This window comes from Tauraco erythrolophus, chromosome 3 (genome assembly GCF_009769465.1).
Source record: "Tauraco erythrolophus isolate bTauEry1 chromosome 3, bTauEry1.pri, whole genome shotgun sequence".
In the NCBI taxonomy this organism is placed as follows: Eukaryota; Metazoa; Chordata; class Aves; order Musophagiformes; family Musophagidae; genus Tauraco; species Tauraco erythrolophus.
In genome coordinates, this window is record NC_141467.1 from 61,892,672 (window position 1) to 61,912,281 (window position 19,610).

General features: G+C 40.1%; 1 protein-coding gene across 1 annotated transcript in view; it reads left to right on the plus strand.

The window, feature by feature from the left end:
• The first annotated feature begins 314 nt into the window (after positions 1 to 314).
• LYN (LYN proto-oncogene, Src family tyrosine kinase) overlaps positions 315 to 19,610 on the plus strand; it is a 54,268-nt gene continuing 34,972 nt past the window's right edge. Inside the window, exon 1 of the mRNA XM_086609288.1 lies at positions 315 to 370. The gene's annotated coding sequence lies outside the window, so the exon portion shown is untranslated. The remainder of the gene's footprint in view (positions 371 to 19,610) is intronic.

Consider the following 19,610-nt stretch of genomic DNA (forward strand, 5'->3'; position numbering starts at 1 on the left):
CGTCGCAGCCTCCCTCCGCTCAGCGCTCCGTGCTTCAGCCGGATGAGCCGCGCTTCCCCGCCGGCAGCCGCCGGGGCCGGTGGCAGAGGCCGCCCGCTCCCCGCCGCCCCCCTCGCCCCGCTCTCCCCTCGCAGCCCCGCCATGCAAATCCCAGCCGGCACCAGGAAGTAAGCGGGGAGGCTGCGAGCCAACCGCCGGCCGCCGGGCGAGGTTCCTCCGCCGGCCGCCCCCCTCCCCGGCCGGCGGGGCAGCAGCGCCGCGCCCCGCACGCACACCGAGACCGGCTGCGCCGCCCCCGGGACACCCCTCTCGGAGCCCCGGCGGTACCGTGGGGTTCGCTCGCTGCCGCTCAACTTTCGCAGCCGGGAAAGTAAGTGCCTTCGCCCGTCACCCCGCCGGGCGGCCGGCGGCGGCGGCGGGAGGGGGAGGCAGCCCCGGCTCTCCCAGTTTCTTCCGCGGGGGTGCAGCGGGAGGGAGCGGGGGGGGTGCCCGGCAGGGCTGCCTCCCTGTCCCCGCCCCGGCGCGGTGGGTACAAGGTGCTTTCCGAGGCGTATTGTCCTCACTTCTGCCTCCCGGAGGAGGTGCCGCTGCCGCCCGATCTTCCCGGTAGGACTGGATGGGGTCTTAAAGGAAATACGGCATTTAAAAAAAAAATATTAAAAATCATTCTCAAAAGCTTGATTTACCTTTTGCTGCTTTGCCCGGCTTCTGCTGTGATCTTGAGGGCTCGGGTGCCTTCTGGCTGTTTCGCGCCAGAAAGCGTGTAACATTAGCTAGTAAAGGTCTGCAGTCGGTGTTTCAAGCCAAGGCGATAGCCTTGACTTAGGAGAGACAATGATGTGGCCTCTGGATGCTCCTTCTTACCCTGCTTTTCTTCTAGGAGAGTAATTCCTGGAGCGTCTTCCAAGTTAAAGCCGCTTCCTCTTACTGTATGTTCAAATGTGCTTTAGCTTAAAAGAAAGACGAGAAAATGGTGGTGTGGTGGTTGGTGCATGGTGTTTCTTGCTTACTACTATTGTCATGGGACCATATGCCTAAGGAATGCTCTTGAGGGATTTTCTCCTTCTGATTTTAATTTAGGATCTGAAAGTTGAGCTAGATCTCCCTAGTTGATGTCGTACCTTCAGTAAAGCAGATAAGAGTTTCTGTTGAGATTGCATCTTTTATGTGTTCGCAGTGAATGGGTTTGCAAGAACCCACCTTGCTGGTTTGCTCCTCTGTTGCCACTAAAGACCAAAGAGATTAACACTTAGAACTTGTCTATCCAGATCATATTAATGTGGTTATGCATAGGGAGCACAAAGGTTGAATTCTTAATCTGTTGTTTCATCTGAAACCCCTAATCAATATCTCTTCTCTTGCCTTTCATTCCTACCTTTGAAAAAAAGCAACAGTCTGACCAATCTTAACATATTTTAGCACATCGTTAATAAAAGTTGTTATATTTTTTAGCTTGATCTCATAAAGTACCTGGAAGACTTTTGTAATTTAGAAATCCTAATGTTAGTTGCAAGTATCTGTAAAGTATGAGTGCCAGGTAGGTAAGTCTGCACTCACTGTAGTATCACTAGAGAGGTGGGTTTTTTTCTTTAAAAAAAAAAAAAGGGGAAGATTTTTGTTGGGAAATCACAAAGCTATGTTGGGAAAGTGTAGCTCAGTTTTACTGACAGGATGGTCAAATTGGGGGTGTGTGAATTGTTTCCAACCCACTATCGAATGCAGAGTAGATGTTACTTATCTTCTGTGCATTGGGACTTTGTGTCTTTATAACAGGTACTATCAACAGCATTGCACATATGGATAAGAAAAAATCGAATAGTTTTCTCTGAAAAAGTAGCAACAGGCTAGAAATCAGTTAGATACTGTTAATAGGACATTATGAAATCTTGGGCAAGGATTAAAATTAATGAACTCAGAGATCAACAGATGTCTCATTCTAAGGATCTCTTCTGAGGTTTACAGCTTTTTCCTTTTTCCATTTCAGCTTTATGAGCTACAGACTAGTTAGAAAAGAAGTCTTGATTTAATGATGTAAAGATCTATTTTAATTGTGCATTGTTGAGATTATTTTTTTTTTTACTGTAATGATGTAGAAAGATAATCTTTGTTTGTACAGTAGCTGGCTGACTTGAAGTTATTCTGCTTTTCTCCTGTAGGGTTTTTTGAGTAAATAAGGGGGGGGTTCCTATATAAATATACAGAGGACAAGGTAAGGCTTAGGTTTTTCCTTATAAGTTCCTTGATAGGTGGAGTTGCACAATGACTTTTCTGACAATGCAATGAATTCTGAAACTTTCACATACAAAGCTAAACCCCGTTGCCCTTAAGGTGTTTAATATTCCAGTTTTTAATTTTACCCTTTCAAGAGAGTTTCCATAAATGTGAAATTCTTTCTTGCATATATTCATTAGTATGTAAGTATTTAGAAATGTAGAAGTAACTCATAATACTTTTCCCTCCTATGTTATCTATGTAATTGAAGTGAGCTATCTCCCTGTGGCCTTGTTGACTCTTTTAAGAGAAATGGCGTCACAGAACAGCAAATGTTGCAGGAAGTAATACCTAAAATAGACAATGAAAAAGGTCCAAGGTCCTCCTGGCTCAGTTTGGTAGCTGGTCTTCAGTGAGATGGCTCACAAGACCAAAGACGCTACATTTGGCCCTCCTTGTGCTGCGTGTCAGACAGCAGCATTTGACCTCTCTATCGCTATTCAGGGAAGTTTAAGAACTGCGGTATTTAATCTCAGAGGTGATCCTATTTCTGTCACAAAAAGATGTTTGCATGTTATTTGGACTCTTAATGGGCATCATCAAGGTTTTTGGCTGGAAAAGTGTTGACCATTTACCAATTTTTATTTTTCTTATAAGGCTAGGTGATCTGGGGTGGGAGGTGAGGTCTTTCCGCCTTTCCATATGTGCGTGTTCTGAGTGACACTATTTCTTGTGTTCAGGGAATTGTAGAGCCAATTTTACTCTTGAGGTTCAGGGAGCCCTTTGCAAAACTGAATGAACACAAAAAACAAGCAGATGAGGAATAAATAAATAAATAAACAAATAAAGGCATGGGGTGGGCGTCAGGTGTAGACTAGGATTCCTAGTACTCTGCTCTAGTAGGCTGTACACAGAGGTGTATTTCTGCAGCACCAGTGATCCCTGAAGGTTGTGGGCTGTTACGTTCCAATGCAAGGGATGGGAGGAGAATCCGTTGGCTGGGGAACCTGAGGGTTGTGTGGGCTTCGTGTGCAGTAGGTGATACTTCCTTCTGAAGCTATAGAGCTGGGTGTGTAAATAATTGCACTAAACCACGTGCCTCTGTTAAGTAGTATTTATTGTCATTTGACCCCTATAGTATTTCAGTCTCTAAGAACAGCAGCTTCATTCTGTTGAAGAACCAGTTGCCCAGCTGACAATTAGGATATTTGTCCTGCTAATCGTATTCCCACTTTCTATTTTTCCTATTTGTTTGTATCCCCTCTTTCATGAGAGCATAGCAGTGCTAGAGATGGTATAGAGAGAAAGGCTTCCAGACCTGCTGAGCCATGCCACAGGAAGCTGTGTAGATAAAAAATGTAAAATTACATTAATATGAAAACAGTCTTTAGTGAAGACAAGGAGAAGGACACTGCCATACTGGAAACAGTAACGGTACCTTCTCAAAGAAACTACCTTCTGCTAATAAAAGGCAAATACAATGTAACTGTCCCTAGTGTGGCTGTTCCTAGTTTAAACTCAATTGTCCTTCAGGGAAGGATGGAAAGGTCTGTGCTTTCATATTTATTTTTGCCTGATTCAAATACGTTTCCTGTTGACATTGTCATTAAATGCTGTAATTTCCGAGGTTGAATCATTCACGGTGGCGTTAGGCATCTTTCCTGAAAATGTGGGTTCATGCAAAAGCAAAATTCATCTTCTTTTGGAAGCCTTTCCTCCAAATATTTATGATATACTTGTATTTGTTGTGCACCCTAAAGAACTACTCGCAAATAGATTAGTTATTGTTGTCAGCTGAATGTCAGAAGAGAGATGGTGTTGTGACAGTAACACTTTGTTGGGGAGAGGAGAAGGATACCAGGGAAAGGTGAAGGGGAGAATGGGTAGATCTTGTTTCTCCAGGGAAAAAAGGGGAGACTAGCACCATTTGGGCCATTATTTGCTATCCCTTAGGTCAGTGTTGTCTATCTTTTTCCAACTGCTGGCATCTTAAGTATCTACAATTGGTTCCTGTGTTTGCACAGCATACTATCTTACTTCTTCAGTTCAAAGGGCTCAAACGATAAACAGTCTGAACAATGTGTCCTTCTTCCTCTATGGTCTCTGCTGCGTGTAGCATGAGGCTACTTCTTCCTGTCTAAATTGTGGTTGATGTGTTGTAGAATTTGCTACTTCAATTTGCAAAGGCTTGCTTTTTACTGAGCGTGTTCTCGTGACCAAGCCGTTGCTTGAAAGTGCCTGTGATAGCAAATTCTGAGATCTGAAACTGGAAAATGTGATAGCTCGCCACAGGGGCTGAAGTATGGGATGCAGCTACTCTTCTGGAATGGCATTTTCTGCGGTTTTCTCTGTTTTAGAGGGCTACTGAAAGTCTGGACATGATGAAAGTTTGGAGGGCATGGACTCCCTCTGGGATACGTTCTTAACTGCCCCTTTGTTGTTTTTAACAGAAAGCTGTTTCAGGAAGTTCGTCAACAAAAACGTAGTCTGTCAAGTGGGTTTTCTGATGTGGCATCTGTAATACATTGCTTTGCTTTTCATGTTTCCTTCATTAGTTCATACAGACAGGTGTATACAAACCTGTTTGATCAATTTTTTTAATGAAATCTTATTCAAGCTTTTTCCTGGCATAAACTGAAACAGTATGGTATTACAGGAGTTAGTGCAGAAGTATATTTGGCTGCTAAGCAGGTTTGTTCTTTTGCTGTATGACTGTACTAGAGGCTTAGAACAAAACTAATTCTAAAATGCAAAGAGTATGTTTGAGTGAATTCCTACATAATGACGACGTATTTATAAACCAGTAAGTCTGATCTATGACTAAGTTGTACTTTGTTCAGAAAAAGAAAATATTTTCCAGCAGTAAGAGCTGAGCAGGAAAAGATCTGGATAGTAGTGCATCTATTGCATTTATTGAAATTTCCTGCTCGAGTATCCCTTGCCAGCACCATGAGGCTTACATTCATTAGATCCAGTGAACAGAAAATTATTTTCTCCAAGGCAACCCCAGCCTTACTATGTGTCTTGGTGGGATCTCTAAAACCCTTCAGTAAGTGCTGGACGCCCTGGGGTAGCTGTGATTCAGGTGTTAGCAGACGAGAGCTGAAGAACAGGGTTAAGTGACCACCAGAGCTGGTGTCAGTGCCACTGAGGAAGTGAGAGTTTTTTGGTAAACACACAGGAAGGGGATGGGCAGGAGAAAGAGGAAATCCTATATTGGATGTTCTAAGTTCAACTTGTTCAAAATACATTGCAAGAGTCATTTGAATGTGCTGTTATGGAGTAGCAAAGCATGCAAATGGGATTCAAAGTACATTTTTGTAACTGCAAACCTAATGTTGCAAAAGATCTGCGAAACTATGCAAAGGCTAGAGAGAAGCATTGCAGCCCGTGAGGAGTGTAGGAAAAGTTGCCTTTTAAGCAACTCTCCACTGTATTGCTGGTGTAGCACTTTGTCTTCCTTTTTCTGTCTTGTGGGGTCTTTGATCTGATTTCCAGCTGTGTTTGCAGTGGCTGCAAGAGAGATTGCAGCAGCTGTCCTGGCACCTGTGGAGAAGCACTGGGGCATACTGAGGTGAATGCTCCCATTTCTTTTAGGATGTAGATAGCCTGATTGATACTTTCTGCTCGACAGAGGATGGACGGCAGTACTCCCACTAGACCTGACCAGGAGAGCTTGCCTCTTCTGAAAATCTCCCGCTAAATTTCCTTGGTAGCAGTTCCCATCCCTCTGCCATGACGCTTAACAGTGTGTCTAAAAAAGTCTTAGAGCCACACTGCTTCACATGTCTTCATTAGTAATAATGTGCTGTTTGTTTGGGGCTTTTTCTGCCCAGTTTTCTGGAAAAAGCCATGTTTCAGTCTTTATCCTGCTGTAGCAGTACACCCTTCCTACCGCTGTTTCCTTTTTTCTTCTCCCATTTTTTTTATTTACCCAACATTGTTCTGTTGTTTCTTTCTCTCCAGCTTTGTCTTCAAGACTGTCAGTGGTATGAGCTGTTTATTTCGTCTCTTGATTTAGCTGTCTGAATAGCAACTTTTCTTTTTCCCTTTCCAGAAAAATAAGCCTCAGCACCTTTCATAATCTAATTATCACTTGTAATCTACTTGTGCTATCTTATTAGGGAATATGCACACAGAAATATGTACCCCAGCCTCTTGAAGAGGTGTGAAGTCCAATGGAGTACCAACCTGGCAGTACTGATGTAGTCTTCACAGTGTTTTAAGAAGCCCATGCCTCTTTAAAGGGCAGCTTTGTGCTTCTATAGTTGTCCAGCAAGACTCTTCTATCTAGAATATGTGTTATGTGTAGGTATAATCTGTCTTTAGAGCCAACTACCACTGTTTATCACATCTGATTTAAAATGGCGACCTCAACCTCACTTGAAACAGGTTAGTTTCTATCTTGAAAACAGTCTGCTACCCCTTTGGCTGCCATTCTGCGATGTTGCTTCGACATTTTCTGGACAGGTTTTTATTCTGTTGTATGCAGGAGGTTTTTCTGTGTTATGTAGTGGCACATGTAAAGGTCCTTAAGCCAGTCTACTCGTAAATCCACCTGGTTTGGTGAAGCAGAGCATGGACTTATTGGCACATGTACCGGCCTGTGAAGAAGAAACCAAGGCTTGGTGTTGTGGGGGTGTGGTGCTAAAGCAACAGCTCTTGTTCCAGGATTTCCGTGCTGTGCTCCTCAGTGTCGACATGCCCCATACACTCTGTCCTCACAGAAAGTGAAACTTAAGAAATGTAGCTTTGAGAAGGCAGTGTAAGTTTTAAACAACCAACTGCAGTGGAGATGGTGCCAGCAGAAAAGAGATTTGGCTGGTGGAGTGAACAAGTGGGAGAAAGGTGCTACAGGTGAGATGTTTCTGCTCTCAAAGAAGCATTTAAGCAAGTCTGAGAACATTGGATACATGCATCAGAAAACAAAAAATTCAGCATTTGAATAGCTTATTTGAATCAAAGATCAGAACCATATTCTCCTCTGTAATGTATTTGGCTATATACAATGGCAGTCTTCTGCTAGGTATAGATGAGTGAAAAGTCCTTTTCCTTGCTGCTGCAATAAAAGCAAAAATATCAGGATGCTTGGTATGACACAAGAAAGTAATTTCTGCTTTGAGCACAGAATTCATGTTCAGTGATGTGACTTTATTACATTTATTACATGTTCTGTATCTTGTCATACTGATTGAGAACATGTGCTTTCCTAGGAACTGTAATTGTCTCTACCCCATTAGTTATCATCCTTTGCATTCTTATTTGATTGGGTTTTCTCCTTTTATTTCTGCTTCTGCAGTCATCCCTCTTCATTTATTTCTCAGCATCAACCCCAACTCTGACTTCTCAGGAATTTCAGCCTCCTCTCCTACACCTTTTCTCATATGGTTTGTGTTGTCCTGAGAACTTCCCGTGTGTGGCAACAATGAAGCAATTTTACTAGTTTTTAAAGTGTCTTCTTTGCACAACGCTTACTTCTATGGGATTCAAATATGAGGCCACAATGGACTTACTACAGTTCTCCTGAAACAAGCTCAGGTAACCATCATGAACACTGATTTATTCTTAGTTCCTGCTCAGAAAGTTAGCGGCATGGGCTGTGAGCGCCAAAGTCACATATAAAACAATGGGTCTTGTGCACGATCTAAGATGTTTTTGTTAGGTACAGCGTAATCACGTGGCCTGCCTGTGAACTACATATTTGATATCTGAAGTTACAAAGGTTATAAACTTTAATGAGCAGCCAGTATGGTCATAATAATAGTGCCATGAAATTCTTGCAGTTTGGATGGGAAAATAATTCTTGTCCTGGACCTCTGGTTTACTGTGAGTCTAAATCTGCCCAAATTACCGTGGATGCTGTCCTGCTCTTTGAGGTCCATGTTCTGCAGTTTGTTTAGAAAGTCCTGGCCTGAGTATCTCAAAGTCTGTAGAGCTCCTGCAAGTTGTGTGCAGTCACTTAGAGGATCAGAGCCTGATTCTGTGGAACTGGCTATGGTTGTAACTGCTACGTCTTCCTCTGCTATCAATTGCAAGGCTCTTGACCATTAAGCAGGACTAGAAGCAACAGAAAATACTAAATGCTGTGCAATCCAGTAATGATACGTTGTGAATACAGCAATGGTGGTTTTTAGAGAGAGAAAACAAGAAATGTCAAGGCAAAGTTGAAGTAATGACAGCAGTCAAAGTATTAATTGGTTTCTGAAAATGAAATGAATTAACAAGTTGAGCAAATGCAACATGCTTCTTCAGTCAGTCCTCCACTCAAAACTTCTATTTAGTGTAGATTAACTTCTCTCGAATATAAAATAACTTTAATCAAGTTGATATTCTTGCATAGCTGCTGCCCCGGTGCTTTGGGGAACTCTGTGTTTGTTCTTGCTCTTGAGAAAGATGATCTGCAAAGACATACATGTGTTTAAAATCCACTCTTACTGGAAACCCAGTTTAAACATGTAGTTTTACAAGACTTTAGTTAAAGTGTGCTTCTGTCTTCGCATGCCAGGCTTTCAGACCTGAATGAGTGGCAATTTGCAGTCTTTAAGGATATGTTTGGTAGGCTTATGCAGAGTGTACTGGTATCTATTAAAAAAACCCTGATCTGAAGGACGTAATGTAGAAACCTCCAAAAATTACTCATCATATAGCTCTTTTTGTTTTATTTATCATATTTGCAGCAAACCGTTGGTTCAGACAATATCCTTTGGTGCCCCTGCATGTGTCCCAAATGGCAACCGTTGCTTGGAACAGTCTTCTGAGCTGGCTGAGAAATCAACTGGAACATGCCTGTTTTCGATTCATGCCCTCAAAGGAATAGAATTAACACAGAGTTTAAAATTAAGTCATAGTATTATCATAGAATCATAGAATTTCTAGGTTGGAAAAGACCTTAGAGATCATCCAGTCCAACCGTCCCTAATCCCCCATTAAACCATGTCCCTAAGCAGTTCATGTAAGTCAAATAAACGAGTTATAAATAGACCTCTGTGAAGTGCCAGAACCTGGAATACAACTTACACCTCTGAAGTTAAGAGAGAGTTTTGCTATTCACATCAGTGAGAAAAAGATGTGGTGGTTCCTAACAGGAATACTTACACAGTTAGTGCTGAATGTTCTTCTAATATCCCTGTAAAGATTAAATAGCACAAAACTTCATTTATGCTAGTGTAATTTACTGGCACTGGATTCGATACTGTCTGATTTATTTTTTTTTTTTGAGAACTCTTGCAACTTAAGAAAACTTGTCCAAGGTTTGCAAGCTTCCAGGAGGAACTGGACTCTGAGTGTTAGCCCACATCAGCATGAATGATTTAACCCCAAATTTTCATCTGAGCTTAGAGTTCATTCTTAAATCCATATTACATACTCCAGTACAATAGCCTATGTTTCAGGAGGGTTCCTCTGTGTATGTCTAATGCTGTATAGCTAATGAAACACAAAACAGTCTGCTAGAGAAGTAACTCTTTTTGCAGCTGAACTATATGCTGGCATTTGAAGCGGGTGAAAAAAAGATCTGTTTTTCTTTTGTGAAATTCAGTGCTTTAGACTTAGTGCTTCAGGGCTTTAGATGCCCAAGGCATAATATGATGCTATTATAACAAGAATGCTATGCTTAAGTTGCAAGTTTGGTCATGAGTATGTGTCAGCATTTAAATGTGGAGGTGGCAGCAGATGAAGAAGCCCTCTGACCAATGGTGCAGCATGGTAAATGCAGTGCAGGGCAAAGTAATATGAGTTACAAAATGACCAGGCTAGTACAGAGTTAGGAGACATTGACACAGAAGTCATTTTGCACTAATTTCATCATAACTATCTTAATCCTTATTGAAAGCGTATTGTAGAATGCATAAAACCAGGTAAGGTTTATAATAATTGATTTATTCCATGGGGATATGGTTACCTGAATTTGAGAGAACAGAAGCTAATATGCAGTAATGATCTGCCTCCCCCTTTACCCCTTTTATGAAACATACTGAAAGCAGAAGATAAAATCAAAGGAGAAGTGGTATGCTTTCTATGAGGCCACCCTCAAAACCTTCATCAAGGCTTGTTGGCTGTGAATTTGCTGTCCTCCATCATGTTTTCATTGACATGTTGTGATAATTTCATGATCTCTGATTTCTGTTTATAGTATAGCAATGGGTTTGAATTACAGGCACATCTCAAAGCAAGAGATCACATCTGCAGAAGAATCTTTATTGCCGACAACATCTTTAACTAATTGAAAGCCACATTCATAAATAACCATCTTCTCCCCTTAGTCATAGCATCTATTAATGATTCTCCCTAACAATGTCCTGTCAATACATTCATTCGGGTATGTGGAGGTTGAGCATTAGGCTGCCTTACTTGAATGAGATTAAGGTTTCACGTATCAGCTGCTATCTGCAAATATACCTTCCTATGTACCTTCTGGAGGGGGTGGACAGAGTGACAAATTTCAGTTGAAGAGCTAGCTGGGGTACTGCCTGGGGATGATATTAGAGAGACATCTTAATTTTCCCCAAACTCACAATGTTAGCAAGCTGCATGCTTTGTCCCATGTTGTCTTCTCAATGAAACAGGGAGAAGTTGGCTGTCATTTCTCCTCCATGTAGCAAGTAGTAAATGCAGACATTGGGCACTGCACAGTAGCTCACGCGGGGCCCCTTGTTACTCGGTGTAATTTGTGTGGCTGTGCTTTTGGTTTCAAGTACATTGATGAGTGTGTTGAAATCAACACCAGAGTAAAAGCACTGTGTGTATGGACTGGGCCTTTTGGACTGACATAGAAACCCTTGTTGTGCGCCTCTCAATGACTTCTTGTTCTGGGAGGCAAAGTGTGTGTGCGCATGAAGGGGACCGGGAGAGTGAGGAGCTGGGTAAGTACTGTCGGGAGTGAAGAAGGAGAGGTCCCAGATCTCTGTTCTCCAAAGAAACCGTGTGAAGCTTGTCCTTCTGTCCTTCTGTCACATCACTTGTTATGAGGGTGGCGTCATTTGGGCTACTCCTGGACCTCTCTCCAAAACTTTACTGGTTTTATGGATATTTCTCATTTTCATAAGCCACAGTGATTGCGCGAGTCATTAAAAAGGGAGAGGAGAAAGATCCTTGTGCTACTGGTAGACATGGACATCTATAAAGCTCAGAGCAAATATTAGGCTACTGAAACATTAATACACTGCCGTTATTAGCTGAAGTGGTCAATTTAAAGCTGAAAAAATTGCATGTGAGTCATGGATACACTCAGCTTGGAATGTAGACGTAGTCCTTGGCGTTTGCAAACTGGAGTGAGACACTTCCTAATATTTAGGAAGAATGTCAATCCTCTTCAATGTAGTGGTTTGTCCAAATTTTCATCTGGAAATGGAGATTTGATTATATGGAGCTGCTGTTTGTTGTTACTGAGGTTTTTTACCAGAAAAGAAAATGGCATTTTTACTTATAGTTTGCATGACACTTTTAAGTCTGTTAAGTATTTTAGGAACCTTCCCTTTAAGTTGGTTAACATGTTGGTAGTTTTTCTCTGTTCCATTTCATATGATACTTTTGAAGAATTTGGTAGAAGTATTTATTCTGTTTTGACAAATTAAGATGTTATTTGACCTTTTCCCCTATCTTCAAAAGATATAGTACAGTGGAAAAAAGTTGAGGAAATGGAAGATGAGGTTGCCTGAGGGCTGGGAAAGTGAATTTATTCATTGTTGATATTGATTCAAAATTCTGGAGGATACAGTGGAGGCAAATGATTGTAATAAAATGAAACGAGTGTTATAAGGTCAGAAAACAGATGTTAGCTTAATGTAAGACTCAGTTTAAAATCAGTGCCAAAAATACTGACAACATAAATCTGGAACATTTTCATAATATATAAAGTCTATTATGCAATGTTAACAAAATTACAATCTTGAGTGGATTAGCTTTCTTGTGTTTTGGTTATTTTTCTTCAATTGAATAAACAAGGAAAAGGATCAATAGGTTGTATACTTTATATTCCGCTTCATTTCAATGTAATATTTTGTTTCAAAATTTTATTTTCGTCCTTTTACCAATATTATAACATTGTTATATTACCACAATGGCATTAGTTATTTTCAATGTTTCTTGTGTTTTTTTTTTATTTTATTTTTTTTATTACTGCCAAAATTCCTGCATGAAACCAAACTTTTAACAAACCATGATGGATTTATAGAAGAAAAGAAGATGCTTCGTTCTTGGTCAAGTGTTCCCCCCCCCTATTAGAGCTACTTTTCGTGTCATCAACTATGATGATATTTATTATATATATTATGCTGTCATTTATGAGTTCCAAGAAAGATTCTTTATCATTTAGCTGAGCACTGAGTAAACTTATCCTCTGCCTAGAGACTTAAAGGCTAGACAGGCAAAGGTTGGACTGTGGATTGGTATCATTTGAATATAGAAAACTGTCTACCTGAACTGATACAGTTAGTTTTACCAAAGCACTCCTGTTTCAAAGGCTGCAGAGGGTAGTGTGAAATAAATGCTCAAATCTCACCTGATCACACCTGATTTCTTTATAACTGTATTGGATCACTTCATACTTGGAAGTTTGAGGTGTGATAACTTAAGTCATTTATTTTCCATTTAGTATAGCATTAATTGATGTTAGTTATTACATAACTAAAATGCTTGGACTAGTAAATAAATAAAAAAATTAAAAAAAAAAAAAAGGAGGGGCATATAGGAGAAAAGGTTTCTCCTGTGTGTACAATGAAACACATCAATATAACATCAATTCCGCAACACGAGGCATCTTCTCTCACCAGAAGTTTCCTGTTCTTATGTCAGCTGTTGGGGGATTTTTGCTGTATGCTGTAATACGCAGGACACTTCCATTCTAGTCAGATGACGGCACGCCTTTTTTCCCCTATTTAAATTCAAATTTTGATTTAAAAAAAATCTTTAAATTAGGAAGTGGAGTTGAATTATGAATGTTGCATAGTCCTGCCCCGATTTCAATATGCAGGCCAATGTGGGAAAGGAAGACAGGACACCAAAGAGTGGAAGAATGGGTGTCAAGACTGTTAATGAGAACAGTGGTCAGCTTGGTAATAAGTTCAAGAAAGGTTTCTGCCAACCCAGATGGGTTTGGTTGGACTGACGTATTTGTGCACTGTCAGGAATCTGAGCTTTTGAAGAGGAGGAGAAGAACTACTGGTGCAGGGCTTAAAATTGAATGTTGATGAGAAAGTAGAAATGTGATGGATTTGTAACTGTAGTAGGAACATAAGTGTTGGAGAGCATGAAGATGATAGTGTAATAATTTCTGTAACTGATATAGGAAGAGCATAAAAAATAATCTGAGATAGCATGGACAAAATAGAATTTGTCTTCGTCACAATTGTTAAGGAAGAAATTGTGAAAGAAACTGAACAGGGTAATGGTGCCTGTCCGCTGCACTTCCCCAAACTCTTGGCAATACCACTCTCTCTTGCATAATGTGACATTAGCATTACATTGAGACTTTTTCTTTTTAATACTTTCATTTGCAATGGAAAAGTAGGAGTCCCCTTGTGATCTTAGGAGGTATTAGGCAGCTGGAAATATCGTGCAGAAAGAACGCTCTGGCAAAATAATGGGGAGAAATTTAATATCAGAGTGCAAGGTCATGCCACTGGAGATATGAGAGGAAAATCTCCTATGACAACAGTTTGTCATTTTGAAAAATGAAACAAACTGAAGTGCCTTAACTGATCACAAGAGGATTATAAAGGCTAGTGTGATTGATGAAAGTGTGAAAATAATAAATAGATTGCTGGAATTTATTGGGTGATGTGTTTCTGTAGATGGAAGAAATAGAAATACTATTTCTTGCAAGACATTGCTGAAAGTCATCTTGGAACACTTGACCAACTCCAGCCTCCTGCCCTTTAGAGGGATGAGTTCAAACTGAAACAGATGTGGAGAAGGGCTCCTAGGATAACCAGTGAAAATGGAAAAGACTGAGAGGGCTTGGTCTTTAAAGCCTAGAAAAGAGGCCGAAAGAGATGTGACTTCTTCCTCATCACCCAAGAGGATGAAGGGCTAAATGCCATTATTGTCTCCCAAACGTGCTTAAGACTGGGAGTTACAAAACAGCTTCTAAGCCAAGTGGAGTGAGTTTCTGAAACCTTTCAGCAATAATATTTTGTTCTTCACCACCACCACCCACTAACCTCTCTAAAAACGGAGCACAGCAGACTCGTTTCTGAGCTTGTAAAACACTATTGTTCTGCTCAGAAAGGGTCCACCTTTCACAGAAAGTAATTTTTAGTCCTGTGCTCTAATCATGGGCGATAAACGAGATAGCTCTGCTATCTTGCTCTGATAGAAGTGGAAAATGTGAGGGTTTGACTTAAATGAGAGTAAGTTTGAGGAAATCTCACAGTAGTGTGCTTGTTGCATACTTTTCCACTACAGTCATATTTAGGTTTTGATGGTTACGCTGGGGATTAACTTGTTTATTTTCTTTGCCTGTTTATATAGACATGTATGTCAAAATATTATTTTAGCTTTATCTCACCTTTTCCCCCCCAAAAAAAGATCCAAGCAGCTAAAGAATTGCCCGAATTTTTTCCCTTTTTAAAAACGCTGTCAGCTGGACTCCTGCTTCTCACATCACAGGAACAAAGGGAACCTACACAGGGCAAGTCTGTCCTAGTTAAACACTGAGTAGATTTAGGCTATCCATGCTCCTTTTTTTATGCATTGCAGGGAGCACATGGTGATTCGTGCCCATCTATGTGTATGTATATATATGTCCATGTATATGTGTATCATATAATGGGTAAATTCCGTTTGAGAGGCAGAGATGATGTAATCCAGACCTATAGAAATAAGCTAAATTAAAAAAGAGATTAAAATACATGAGACGAGGAGTGACTGAGACATACAGAACCGTTTCAGCAGAAAGACAAGGGAAGAACAAACTGCTAAAGTTCCCCTAGTTGGTCTCCAGTGCAAAACCAAAATGTAGGAAGTGAAACAAGCTGAAAGCTGACCCAGGATTTGTGTGTTTGCCAGAATCTAATTTGATGAAAGTTACCAGGCAGTCAAGATTTACAGTAAAATTTAAAAGTATACATATATTATATCATATTATTAAATATATATACATATTTTACGTATTTTTATACATGTTGTGAACTGCAGGTATAAGAACAAGGCTGAACAAAATCAAAACTTACCACTTTTGAAACAAGCAAGGAATAGGAATCCACTTCTGTTCAGTTACTCTCCATGTGGCTATGGGGCAGAAATGAACCCAGATTTCCCAGGCCCCTCAGAGCTGTTCCTCCTCATAGACCCAATAGCAAAGGAATAGAAGATCATTGCAACACTCGGGTACCGCAGATGATGTGGAAGCAGGTCAACATAGAGAGGAAGTCAGCAATAAAGATTAAGATAAATAAATTCCTTAAATGGAAGATTTTTCCTCATTTTTTTCATGGAATGGGAAACTTGAGCAGTTGACTGAAGTGATGTAGAAAGTTAGATGGGGTACTGAGAAAGCTGGTGTTTGTGTCTTTGGGCAGAGTGAGCTTATGAGCCTTCCTCTCCAATAGTTTTAGATCTAAGTTGATCACTCTGAGTTTGTTTTTCGAGACACTTCTGCCTTGACCTTGAAGGTAATGCTGAGAAGTCTCACATTCTCGATTATTCAGGAGATTGGATGAAGGCATCACTGTGTTACCTTTGGCTTTATGACTTGCTAAGTTGCAGCAAAGGAGCCAGCATTAAAGGCCAGAATGAAATGCCTAAAACAGATCCTCTTTTCAATTTTTGAAAGACGTGTTAAAAAATAAAATTGTTTATCCCTCTGCTCTTTAAGCTGCTTTAAAGCTCCAGGTTCAAAACCAGTTTGTTTGGTTGGTTTTGTTGTTTTGTTTGGTTTTTTTTTTAATATATAGGTGTGAACAATTGCTTCCTGTTCTTTGACTCAGAAACTTAAATACAGAACAACATTCAAGACTCAGCATAATTTGGGGATCTTGATTTTTTTTTTTCTTTATACTTCTTAATGCGCTGTTTCTCTCTTATTTATACTGCTAAGGAACGTGTTTTTTTATATATATACACATAAGAAATTCTGTGGCTTAAATGAAGGGTTTACTGCTTATAAACCATGTAATTGAATACAAATTTATTTTCTTTATGTATCTGTTAAAATACATATGTATATATCTGTTAAGTCTAAGCCACCCACAGGACTGGTGTTTATATACAGTGGTTACTGACCTTTTGAACCACAGATATTTGTTTGATAAAATAGAGTTTCTAGTACACTCGATGTTGTAGTTCTAATTCTTTTTAAAGTTACATTATCATTGGAAAACCCAAAGTATGATCTATTTTAGTTGTTTTTTTAAAGTTTGCATGTTCTGCAAAGATTAAAATGAAGCCAGTCTAAACTCTTGACAGATCTGTGAGGATTTAAGAATAAATTTTTTGAAGACATGACTTCAATCAAAAAAAAGACGTGTCAGGTAGATTTTTAGGAAATAATTTCTGATATGCACCGTAAATATTGTATGTAACAGAATCAAAAGGAGGACAATAATTGTGACCATGAGCAAAATGAAAAATGAGGTTGGCTTTGTCGATGACATGAAGGATAAGCCCTGGGAGGAAATGAAACCTCAAACACATGGTGGATGGACAGGCAATGGTCACAGGAACCTTGACTGCTTGCAGTAGCAAGTATTGTGGCTTTAGACATTAGTCTGCTGGTAATATAGCAAAGGCAGATAAAGCAACAGTGTTTGAGGATAGATAGCAGCTTTTAACTCTGGGAAAATGTTGCGCTAGCCCCCCGTAATCTGTTTTGAAATTAAGACCCAAGTGCTGCTGTAGAAAGATGAAACAGGGGATTCAGAGGGAAAGTTCAAGGCGAATGCCTCTGTAGACATCAGAATGGGTGTCTGTGGAACAGCCTGCTGTGGAGGCTCTGTGTGGTGGTGCTTTCAGGTACTCCTGTGGCTTTTTGAGGGGTGCTCGAACTTAGGTTCTTGTCACCACGCTGCAGATGTTAACTCAAGTACCTGTCCTTACCTTTTAGCCACGGAATATGATATGCTCTTTGTTAAAAGAGAAGCTGTTACTTCTTTAGATACCCACTGATAAAAGTTAGCAGCTATGTTACATAGAGTTTCTTTTAATTAAATGTTTATCTTTGCTGTCTAGAGGTGTGGACAGGACAATAAATGAAAGGCATGGATGAAAAGAAGTGTCTCCTGTATTGCAAAACTGTTGGAATGGGAAACTCTTGAGTAGAGACTGGCAGCATTTCCTCTGATGTCTAAAATATTTTTATCTCTGACGACCAATAACATAGTTTGTAACGATGCTGCACTTTCTGCATTGCTCTTTGCTTACCATGTTCTTTTTTTCTTTATATATGGACATAACGCTTCCTTGATGCTCATTGTGATACAGTGACAGAGACTTATGCAAATAAACATTTTACACCAAGTGAGATATTTTATTTATGCCTGAATGAGCTTCCCCCCTTCAGATTTTCCTTATGACTACTCTATAAACTAAGAAAGATTTACACTGCGTACATATTTTGTTTTTCAAAGTTTCACTTTTGTATGAGTAATTTGCTAAGGTCAAACGTTTGTGAAGCTAACTTTGGTAATGATATAGCATTTTGTATTTTGCAATCCATTACAATGTGACTCTCCTGTCAGTGCCTGCTGTTTATATTGGCCCTATGAATCTTTGATACCACTTTCAAAATCCTGGAAAAGACCCAGATCAGATTTCAGTAAAAATGTATAATACTGCACTGGAAACAAATACATCTGCCATTGCAGATGAACTGAGCAGTCACTGAGCAGAAGCTTTTGAAACCAAGACAGTTACCTTTGCTTTGGCTGTAGAACTGATCTTATGGCATTTTAAATGTGCAGTCTGGAACCCAGTGCACACAGCTTTACAGAGGGCTAGCATGTACAGAAACAGATCTTGCGGCCTTTGAAGAGGTCAAAAATCTTTCGTTTCACAGCATCAGAATATGTACTCATTGATCCACTTTTACTGCTTAAAATACTATTTTTCAACTTTTGTGTATGTTTTATCTCCTTTGTCTGCCTGTACTTGTTTAGCAGTAACGTGAGGCTGGAAAATTGAATAGTAAATTATATATTGTATACTTAACTATATTGATATCTATTAAGTGTTAAACATTCGTTTTATGTTATTGCATATTTTTCATATGTTTCTTTTGCAAGATTTAAGAGGCTTGATTTACGGAGAAGCTCAAAGTCTCAGGATGTGTCTATATTAGTGTTTTTAGTTGGACCGGGATTCCATTCCTGAAGCAGTTGCCCCCAGTTGCTAAGCTGTAGTTCATGTTGTGGAGCAGACTCAGAGTGCAAGAATGGGACTGCTTTAGGAAGATACAGCATGGGGCTTACCTTTAAATAAACCCTCACTGTGGTCTAGCTCTTACTGAACATTCAGTCCTTGGGGCTATACTGACGTGAATGGGGCTGTAACCTCTCTTGAAGCAGGTATGGGCTTCAGCACCAGCTGTTGGGGCTATTTGCTAACGTAGACCTGGTGAAGTCCTGTGAGGACTATGGGTTTTCATCTCCATGGGGAAAAAAACCCAGTGCTTCATAACGAGGCTCAGGATCTTCTCTACATTGGGTGCCATCACATGTGTTATCTCACATATCGTATTTGTGTGATTTCACACAACATGGAGTGGACTTCTGTGGGATTACGGAGCACCTGCACATTGGCATTACTGATCCATTGTTGTGACTGTCGCGAACAAGTGCTAACCTTGAGCTTACCAGCACAACCTTACAGCAGGCTTAACTTACAGCTGCTCATGTGCTTTAAGCTGCAGAAAAAGTATCCCAGTAAAAATGCTTTTCTCTGAGTTTACACCAACACTGGGCAAGCTGCAGTCTCTAAAGATATCTTCAGCTTTCTTACAGCAATAGGGAACGGGATTTTTGGCTGACAATTTAGATCAAATTACCTTATGTCCTCCACTATAGCTGTTTGTTCTCTAGAAGCAGAGCAAAAGGTTAGCACTTAGGTGGCTAAATACCTGATCTTGCAGATACAGCAGGTAATTAAACGCTGGGCTTCCTGTCATCTGGGGTGAGCATGCAAACACCAGCCTGCCTGTGGGTGTACAGAAATTTCCTATGAACCATTAACTGCAGAACAAGAGTCATCCATATATCCACAATTATAAATAAATAAATGCATTTTTTAAAAACAAATCCTTTTCAGTGTTTCCAAACAACTAATATGTAACCTGTGTAGGCCTGAGAATTTGGAAAAATCTCCCAATGGGTGTTCTCACAAACTAAATTTAAGCGTTAAAGATTCATGCTTCTAAGAGGAGATTCTGGCTAAAGGTGCCTCTCAGTGCCTTCAAACAAGTTCAGAAA